Here is a 12,896-nt window from a genome sequence, read left to right on the forward strand (position 1 = left end):
CGCCATCTGTATTAAGATGGAGATATCTACACCGCTATCTGTATAAACATGGAAATATCTACACCGCTATGTGTATAAACATGAAAATATCTACACCGCTACCTGTATAAACATGGAAGTATCAGCACCGCTATCGGTAGGAACAATGCAATATCTACACGGTTATCTGTATGAACATGGAAATATCTACACCGCTATCTGTATGAACATGGAAACGTCTTCACCGCCATCTGTATGAGCATGGATATATCTACACAGCCATCTGGATGAACATGGAAATATCTACACCGCTATCTGTATAAACATGGAAATATCTACACCACTACCTTTATAAACATGGAAATATCAGCACCGCTATCTGTATGAACATGGAAATATCTACACCGCCGTCTGTATGAACATGGAAATATCGTCACCGCCATCTGTATGAACATGGATATATCTACACAGCAATCTGTATGAACATGGAAATATCTTCACCGCCATCTGTAGGAACATGGATATGTCTACACAGCCGTCTGTATGAACATGGAAATATCTACACCGCTATCTGTGTAAACATGCATACATCTTCACCGCTATCTGTATAAACATGGAAATATCTACACCGCTATCTGTATGAACATGGAAATATCTACACCGCTATCTGTTTGAACATGGAAATACCTACACCGCTATCTGCATGAAAATGGAAATATATACACAACTATCTGCATATAAATGGAAATATCTACACAGCTATCTCTTTGCACATGGAAATAGCCACACCGCTATCTCTATAAAGATGGAAATATCTACACCGCCATCTGTATGAACATGGAAATATCTACACCGCCATCTGTATTAAGAAGGAGATATCTACACCGCTATCTGTATAAACATGGAAATATATACACCGCTATCTGTATGAACATGGAAATATCTACACCGCTCTCTGTATAAACACGAAAATATGTACACCGCTACCTGTATAAAGATGGAAGTATCAGCACCGCTATCGGTATGAACATGGCAATATCTACACGGCTATCTGTATGAACATGGAGATATCTACACCGCTATCTGTATGAACATGGAAGTATCTTCACAGCCATCTGTATGAACATGGATATATCTACACAGCCATCTGTACGAACATGGAAATATCTACACCGCTATCTGTATGAACATGGAAATATCTACACCGCTATCTGTATGAACATGGAAATATCTACACAGACATCTGGATGAACACGGAAATATCTACACCGCTATCTGTATGAACATGGAAATACATGCACCGCTATCTGTATGAACATGGAAATATCTACACCGCTATCTGTATGAACATGGAAATATCTACACCGCTATCTGTATGAACATGGAAATATCTTCACCGCCATCTGTATGAACATGGATATATCTACACAGCCATCTGGATGAACATGGAAATATCTACACCGCTATCTGTGTAAACATGCATACATTTTCACCGCTATCTGAATGAACAAGGAAATATCTACACCGCTTTCTGTATGAACATGGAAATATCTACACCGCTATCTGTATGAACATGGAAATATCTTCACCGCCATCTGTATGAACATGGATATATCCACACAGCCATCTGGATTAACATGGAAATATCTGCACCGCTATCTGTATGAAGATGGAAATATCTACACCGCTATCTGTATGAACATGGATATATCTACACAGCCATCTGGATGAACATGGAAATATCTACACCGCTATCTGTGTAAACATGCATACATCTTCACCGCTATCTGTATAAACATGGAAATATCTACACCGCTATCTGTATGAACATGGAAATATCTACACTGCTAACTGTTTGAACAGGGAAATATATACACCGCTATCTGCATGAAAATGGAAATATCTACACAGCTATCTGCATATACACTGTAATATCTACACAGCTATCTCTTTACACATGGAAATAACTGCACCACTATCTGTATGAACATGGAAATATCTACACCGCCGTCTGCATGAACATGGAAATATCTGCACCGCCATCTGTATGAACATATAAATATCTACACCGCCATCTGTATTAAGATGGAGATATCTACACCGCTATCTGTACAAACATGGAAATATCTACACCACTATCTGTATGAACATGGAAATATCTACACCGCTATCTGTTTGAACAGGGAAGTATATAAACCGCTATCTGCTTGAAAATGGAAATATCTACACAGCTATCTGCATATACATGGGAATATCTACACAGCTATCTCTTTACACATGGAAATAACTACACCGCTATCTGTATGAACATGGAAATATCTACACGCCCATCTGTATGAACATGGAAATATCTGCACCGCCATCTGAATGAACATATAAATATCTACACCGCCATCTGTATTAAGAAGGAGATACCTACACCGCTATCTGTATAAAGATGGAAATATCTACACCGCTATGTGTATAAACATGGAAACATCTACACCGCTATCTGTATAAACATGGAAACATCTACACCGCTACCTGTATAAAGATGGAAATATCAGCACCGCTATCATTATGAACATGGAAGTATCTACACCGCCATCTGTATGAACATGGAAATATCTTCACCGCCATCTGTATGAACATGGAAATATCTGCACCGCCATCTGTATGAACATATAAATATCTTCACCGCCATCTGTATTAAGATGGAGATATCTACACCGCTATCAGTATGAACAAGGAAATACCTACACCGCTATGTGTATAAACATGGAAATATCTACACCGCTATCTGTATAAACATGTCAATATCTACACTGCTACCTGTATAAACATGGAAATATCAGCACCGCTATCTGTATGAACATGGAAATATCTACACCGCCATCTGTATGAACACGGAAATATATTCACCGTCATCTGTATGAACATGGATATATCTACACAGCCATCTGTATGAACATGGAAATATCTTCACCGCCATCTGTATGAACATGGATATGTCTACACAGCCGTCTGGATGAACATGGAAATATCTACACAGCTATCTGTATGAACATGGAAATATCTACACCGCTATTTGTGTAAACATGCATACATCTTCACCGCTATCTGTATAAACATGGAAATATCCACTCCGCTATCAGTATGAACATGGAAATACCTACACCCCTATCTGTTTGAACATGGAAATATCTACACCGCTATCTGCATGAAAATGGAAATATCTACACAGCTATCTGCATATACATGGAAATATCTACACAGCTATCTCTTTGCACATGGAAATAACTACACCGCTATCTCTATAAACATGGAAATATCTACACCACCATCTGTATGAAAATGGAAATATCTGCACCGCCATCTGTATGAACATATAAATATCTACACTGCCGTCTGTATTAAGAAGGAGATATCTACACCGCTACCTGTATAAACATGGAAATATCTACACCGCTATCTGTATGAACATGGAAATATCTATACCGCTACCTGTATAAACACAGAAATATGTACACCGCTACCTGTATAAACATGGAAGTATCAGCACCGCTATCGGTATGAACATGCCAATATCTACACGGCTATCTGTATGAACATGGAAATATCTACAACGCCATCTGTATGAACATGGAAATATCTTCACCGCCATCTGTATGGACATGGATATATGTACACAGCCATCTGGATGAACATGGAAATATCTACACCGCTATCTGTATGAACATGGAAATATCTACACCGCTATCTGTATGAACATGGAAATATGTACACAGCCATCAGGATGAACATGGAAATATCTACAACGCTATCTGTATGAACATGGAAATACATACACCGCTATCTGTAAGAACATGGAAATATCTACACCGCTATCTTTATGAACATGGAAATATCTACACCGCTATCTGTATGAACATGGAAATATCTTCACCGCCATCTGTTTGAACATGGATATATCTACACAGCCATGTGGATGAACATGGAAATATCTACACCGCTATCTGTGTAAACATGCATACATCTTCACCGCTATCTGTATAAACATGGAAATATCTACAGCGCTATCTTTATGAACATGGAAATATCTACACCGCTAACTGTTTGAACAGGGAAATATATACACCGCTATCTGCATGAAAATGGAAATATCTACACCACTATCTGTATGAACATGGAAATACATACACCACTATCTGTATGAACATGGAAATATGTACACCGCTATCTGTATGAACATGGAAATATCTGCACCGCTATCTGTATGAACATGGAAATATCTACACCACTATCTGTATGAAAATGGATATATCTACACCGCTATCTGTATGAATATGGAAATATCTTCACTGCCATCTGTATGAACATGGATATATCTACACAGCCATCTGGATGTACATGGAAATATCTACACCGCAATCTGTAGGAACATGGAAATAGCTACACTGCTATCTGTATGAACATGGAAATATCTACACTGCTATCTGTATGAACATGGAAATATCTTCACCGCTATCTGTATAAACATGGAAATATCTACACCGCTACCTGGATAAACATGGAAATATCTACACCGCTATCTCCATGAACATGGAAATATCCACACCGCTATCTGTATGAACATGGAAATAGTTACACCGCTATCTGTATGAACATGGAAATATCTACAGCACTATCTGGATGAACATGGAAATATCTACACCGCTATCTGTTTGAACAGGGAAGTATATACACCGCTATCTGCTTGAAAATGGAAATATCTACACAGCTATCTGCATATACATGGGAATATCTACACAGCTATCTCTTTACAAGTGGAAATAACTACACCGCTCTCTGTATGAACATGGAAATATCTACACCGCCATCTGTATGAACATGGAAATATCTGCACCGCCATCTGAATAAACATATAAATATCTACACCGCCATCTGTATTAAGATGGAGATATCTACACCGCTATCTGTATAAACATGGAAATATCTACACCGCTACCTGTATAAACATGGAAATATCAGCACTGCTATCAGTATGAACATGGAAGTATCTACACCGCCATTTGTATGAACATGGAAATATCTTCACCGCCATCTGTATGAACATGGAAATATCTGCACCGCCATCTCTATGATCATAAAAATATCTACACCGTCATCTGTATTAAGATGGAGATATCTACACCGCTATCTGTATAAACATGGAAATATCTACACTGCTATGTGTATAAACATGGAAATATCTACACCGCTATCTGCATAAACATGGAAATATCTACACTGCTACCTGTATAAACATGGAAATATCAGCACCGCTATCTGTATGAACATGGAAATATCTACACCGCCATCTGTATGAACATGGAAAAATCTTCACCGTCATCTGTATGAACATGGATATATCTACACAGCCATCTGTATGAACATGGAAATATCTTCACCGCCATCTGTATGAACATGGATATGTCTACACAGCCGTCTGGATGAACATGGACATATCTACACCGCTATCTGTATGAACATGGAAATATCTACACCTCTACCTGTGTAAACATGCATACATCTTCACCGCTACCTGTATAAACATGGAAATATCCACACCGCTATCTGTATGAACATGGAAATATCTACACCGCTATCTGCATGAAAATGGAAATATCTACACAGCTATCTGCATATACATGGAAATATCTACACAGCTATCTCTTTGCACATGGAAATAACTACACCGCTATCTCTATAAACATGGAAGTATCTACACCACCATCTGTATGAACATGGAAATATCTGCACCGCCATCTGTATGAACATATAAATATCTACACCGCCATCTGTATTAAGAAGGAGATATCTACACCGCTATCTGTATAAACATGGAAATATCTACACTGCTATCTGTATAAACATGGATATATCTACACAGCCATCTGGATGAACATGGAAATGTCTACACCGCTATCTGTATGAAGATGGAAATATCTACACCGCTATCTGTATGAACATGGATATATCTACACAGCCATCTGGATGAACATGGAAATATCTACACCGCTATCTGTGTAAACATGCATACATTTTCACCGCTATCTGTATAAACATGGAAATATCTACACCGCTATCTTTATGAACATGGAAATATCTACACCGCTATCTGTATGAACATGGAAATATCTACACCGCTATCTGTATGAACATGGAAATATCTTCACCGCCATCTGTATGAACATGGATATATCTACACAGCCATCTGGATGAACATGGAAATATCTGCACCACTATCTGTATGAAGATGGAAATATCTACAGCGCTATCTGTATGAACATGGATATATCTACACAGCCATCTGGATGAACATGGAAATATCTACACCGCCATCTGTATGAACATGGAAATATCTTCATCGCCATCTGTAGGAACATGGATATATCTACACAGCCATCTGTATGAACATGGAAATATCTACACCGCTATCTGTATGAACATGGAAATATCTACACCGCTATCTGTATGAACATGGAAATACCTTCACCACCATCTGTATGAACATGGATATGTCTACACAGCCATCTGTATGAACATTTAAATATCTACACCGCCATCTGTATTAAGATGGAGATATCTACACAACTATCTGCATAAACATGGAAATATCTACACCACTATCTGTATGAACATGGAAATATCTACACCGCTATGTGTATAAACATGGAAATATCTACACCGCCGTCTGTATGAACATGGAAATATCGTCACCGCCATCTGTATGAACATGGATATATCTACACAGCCATCTGTATGAACATGGAAATATCTTCACCGCCATCTGTATGAACATGGATATGTCTACACAGCCATCTGGATGAACATGGAAATATCTACACCGCTATCTGTATGAACATGGAAATATCTACACCGCTATCTGTATGAACATGGAAATATCTACATAGACATCTGGATGAACACGGAAATATCTACACCGCTATCTGTATGAACATGGAAATAAATGCACCGCTATCTGTATGAACATGGAAATATCTACACCGCTATCTGTATGTACATGGAAATATCTTCACCGCCATCTGTATGAACATGGATATATCTACACAGCCATCTGGATGAACATGGAAATATCTACACCGCTATCTGTGTAAACATGCATACATTTTCACCGCTATCTGTATAAACATGGAAATATCTACACCGCTATCTTTATGAACATGGAAATATCTACACCGCTATCTGCATGAACATGGAAATATCTACACCGCTATCTGTATGAACATGGAAATATCTTCACCGCCATCTGTATGAACATGGATATATCTACACAGCCATCTGGATGAACATGGAAATATCTGCACCGCTATCTGTATGAAGATGGAAATATCTACAGCACTATCTGTATGAACATGGATATATCTACACAGCCATCTGGATGAACATGGAAATATCTACACCGCCATCTGTATGAACATGGAAATATCTTCACCGCCATCTGTAGGAACATGGATATATCTACACAGCCATCTGGATGAACATGGAAATATCTACACCGCTATCTGTATGAACATGGAAATATCTACACCGCTATCTGTATGAACATGGAAATACCTTCACCGCCATCTGTATGAACATGGATATGTCTACACAGCCATCTGTATGAACATTTAAATATCTACACCGCCATCTGTATTAAGATGGAGATATCTACACTGCTATCTGAATAAACATGGAAATATCTACACTGCTACCTGTATAAACATGGAATCATCAGCACCGCTATCTGCATAAACATGGAAATATCAGCACCGCTATCTGTATGAACATGGAAATATCTACACCGCTATCTGTATGAACATGGAAATATCTACACCGCTATCTGTATGAACATGGAAATATCTACACCGCTATCTGTATGAACAAGAAAATATCTACACCGCTATCTGTTTGAACATGGAAATATCTACACCGCTATCTGTATGAAAATGGAAATATCTACAAAGCTATCTGCATATACATGGAAATATCTACACAGCTATCTCTTTACACATGGAAATAACTACACCGCTATATCTATAAACATGGAAATATCTACACCGCCATCTGTATGAACATGGAAATATCTTCATTGCCATCTGTATGAACATATAAATATCTACACCGCCATCTGTATTAAGGAGATATCTACACCGCTATCTGTATAAACATGGAAATATCTACACCGCTATCTGTATAAACATGGAAATATCTACACCCCTATCTGTATAAAAATGGAAATATCAGTACCGCTATCAGTATGAACATGGAAATTTCTGCACCGCCATCTGGATGAACATGGAAATATCTACACCGCTATCTGTGTGAACATGGAGATATCTACACCGCTATCTGTATGAACATGGAAATATCTACACCGCCATCTGTATGAACATGGAAATATCTGCACCGCCATGTGTATGAACATATAAATATCTGCACCGCCATCTGTATTAAGAAGGAGATATCTACACCGCTATCTGTATAAACATGGAAATATCTACACTGCTATCTGTATAAATATGGAAATATCTACACCGCTATCTGTATAAACATGGAAATATCTACACCGCTACCTGTATAAACATGGAAATAACAGCACCGCTATCTGTATGAACATGGAAATATCTACACCGCTATCTGTATGAACATGGAAATATCTACACCGCTATCTGTATGAACATGGAAATAACTTCACCGCCATCTGTATGAACATGGATATATCTACACAGCCATCTGTATGATCATGGAAATATCTACACCACTATATGTATGAACATGGAAATATCTACACCGCTATCTGTATGAACATGGAAATATCTTCACCGCCATCTGTATGAAGATGGATATGTCTACACAGCCATCTGGATGAACATGGAAATATCTACACGGCTATTTGTGTAAACATGCATACATCTTCAACGCAATCTGCAAAAGCATGGAAATAGCTACACCGCTATCTGAATGAACATGGAAATATCTACACCGCTATCTGTTTGATCATGGAAATATCTAAACCGCTATCAGCATGAAAATGGAAATATCTACACCGCTATCTGCATATACATGGAAATATCTACACAGTTATCTCTTTACACATGGAAATAACTACACCGCTATCTGTATGAACATGGAAATATCAACACAGCCATCTGTATGAACATGGAAATACCTGCACCGCCATCTGTATGAACATATAAATATCTACACCGCCATCTGTATTAAGAAGGAGATATCTACACCGCTATCTGTATAAACATGGATATATCTACACCGCTCTCTGTATAAACATGGAAATATCTACACTGCTACCTGTATAAACATGGAAATATCTAAACCGCTACCTGTATAAACATGGAAATAGCACCGCTATCTGTATGAACATGGAAATATCAGCCCCTCTATCTGTATGAACATGGAAATATCTACACCGCTATCTCTATGAACATGGAAATATCTACACCGCTATCTGTTTGAACATGGAAATATCTAAACCGCTATCTGCATGAAAATGGAAATATCCACACAGCTATCTGCATATACATGGAAATATCTACACAGCTATCTCTTTACACATGGAAATAACTACACCGCTATCTGTATGAACAGGGAAATATCTACACCGCTATCTGTATGAACATAGAAAAATCTACACCGCTACCTGTATGAACATGGAAATATCTACATCGCTATCTGTATGAACATGGAAATATCTACACCGCTATCTGAACATGGAAATACCTACACCGCCATCTGTATGAACATGGAAATATCTGTACCGCCATCTGTATGAACATATAAATATCTACACCAACATCTGTATTAAGATGGAGATATCTATACCGCTATCTGAATAAACATGGAAATATCTACACCGCTATCTGTATAAACATGGAAATATCTACTCCGCTATCTGTATAAACATGGAAATATCTACACCGCTACCTGTATAAACATGGAAATATCAGCACCGCTATCTGTATGAACATGGAAATATCTACACCGATATCTGTATGAACATGGAAATATCTACACCGCTATCTGTATGAACATGGAAATATCTACAAAGCTATCTGAATGAACATGGAAATACTTACACCGCTATCTGTTTAAACATGTAAATATCTACACCGCTAACTGCATGAAAATGGAAATATCTACAAAGCTATCTGCATATACATGGAAATATATACACAGCTATCTACACACGGAAATAACTACACCGCTATATTTATAAACATGGAAATATCTACACCACCATCTGTATGAACATGGAAGTATCTGCACCGCCATCTGTATTAACATATAAATATCTACACCGCCATCTGTATTAAGAAGGAGATATCTACACCGCTATCTGTATAATCATGGAAATATCTACACCGCTGCCTGTATAAACATGGAAATATCAGCACCGCTATCTGTATGAACATGGAAATATATACACCGCTTCCTGTATGAACATGGAAATATCTACACCGCTATCTGTATGAACATGGAATTATCTACACCGCTATCTGTATGAACATGGAAATATCTACACCGCTATCTGTATGAACATGGAAATATCTACACCGCTATCTGTATGAACATGGATATAACTACACAGCCATCTGGATGAACATGGAAATATCTACACCGCTATCTGTATGAACATGGACATATCTTCACCGCCATCTGTATGAACATGGATATGTCTACACAGCCATCTGGATGAACATGGAAATATCTACACCGCTATCTGTATGAACATGGAAATATCTACACCGCTATCTGTGTAAACATGCATACATCTTCACCACTATCTGTATAAACATGGAAATATCTACACCGCTATCTGTATGAACATGGAGTTATCTACACCGCTATCTGTATGAACATGGAAATATCTACACCGCTATCTGTATGAACATGGAAATATCTACACCGCTATCTGTATGAACATGGATATAACTACACAGCCATCTGGATGAACATGGAAATATCTACACCGCTATCTGTATGAACATGGACATATCTTCACCGCCATCTGTATGAACATGGATATGTCTACACAGCCATCTGGATGAACATGGAAATATCTACACCACTATCTGTATGAACATGGAAATATCTACACCGCTATCTGAGTAAACATGCATACATCTTCACCACTATCTGTATAAACATGGAAATATCTACACCGCTATCTCTATGAACATGGAAATATCTACACCGCTCTCTCTATGAACATGGAAATATCTACACCGCTATCTGTTTGAACATGGAAATATCTAAAACGCTATCTGCATGAAAATGGAAATATCTACACAGCAATCTGCATATACATGGAAATATCTACACAGCTATCTCTTTACACACAGAAATAACTACACCGCTATATGTATGAAGATGGAAATATCTTCACCGCCATCTGTATGAACATGGATATATCAACACAGCCATCTGGATGAACATGGAAATATCTACACCGCTATCTGTATAAACATGCATACATCTTCACCGCTATCTGTATAAACATGGAAATATCTACTCTGCTACCTGCATGAACATGGAAATATCTACACCGCTATATGAACATGGAAATATCTACACCGCTATCTGCATGAAAATGGAAATACCTACACAGCGATCTGCATATACAAGGAAATATCTACAAAGCTATCTCTTTACACATGGAAATAACTACAGCGCTATCTCTATATACATGCAAATATCTACACTGCCATCTGTATGAACATGGAAATATCTGCACCGACATCTGTATGAAGATATAAATATCTACACTCCAATCTATATTAAGATGGAGATATCTACACCGCTATATGTGTAAACATAGAAATATCTACACCGCTATCTGTATAAACATGGAAATATCTACACCGCTATCTGTATAAACATGGAAATATCTACACCGCTACCTGTATAAACATGGAAATATCAGCACCGCTATCTGTATGAACACGGAAATATCAGCACCGCTATCTCTATGAACATGGAAATATCTACACCGCTATCTGTATGAACATGGAAATAGCTACACCGCTATCTGTATGAACATGGAAATATCTACACCACTACCTGTATGAACATGGAAATATCTACACCGCTATCTGTATGAACATGGATATATCTACACAGCCATCTGGATGACCATGGAAATATCTACACCGCTATCTGTATGAACATGGAAATATCTACACCGCTATCTGTGTAAATATGCATACATCTTCACCGCAATCTGTATAAACATGGAAATATCTTCACCGCTATCTGAATGAACATGGAAATGTCTACACCGCTATGTGTTTGAACATGGAAATATCTACACCACTATCTGCATGAAAATGGAAATATCTACAGAGCTATCTGCATATACATGGAAATATCTACACAGCTATCTCTTTACACATGGAAATAACTACACCGCTATCTGTATGAACATGGAAATATCTACACCGCCATCTGTATGAACATGGAAATATCTGCACCGCCATCTGTATGAACATATAAATATCTACACGGCCATCTGTATTAAGATGGAGATATCTACACCGCTATCAGTATAAACATGGAAATATCTACACCGCTATCTGTATAAACATGGAAATAACTACACCGCTATCTGTATAAACATGGAAATATCTACACCGCTACCTGTATAAACATGGAAATATCAGCACTGCTATCTGTATGAACATGGAAATATCAGCCCCTCTATCTGTATGAACATGGAAATACCTACACCGCTATATGTATGAACATGGAAATATCTACACCGCTATCCGTATGAACATGGAAATATCTACAACACCATCTGTTTGAACATGGATATATCTACACAGCCATCTGGATGAACATGGAAATATCTACACCGCTATCTGTATGAACAT

This window comes from Gorilla gorilla, chromosome 8 (assembly GCF_029281585.2).
Source record: "Gorilla gorilla gorilla isolate KB3781 chromosome 8, NHGRI_mGorGor1-v2.1_pri, whole genome shotgun sequence".
In the NCBI taxonomy this organism is placed as follows: Eukaryota; Metazoa; Chordata; class Mammalia; order Primates; family Hominidae; genus Gorilla; species Gorilla gorilla.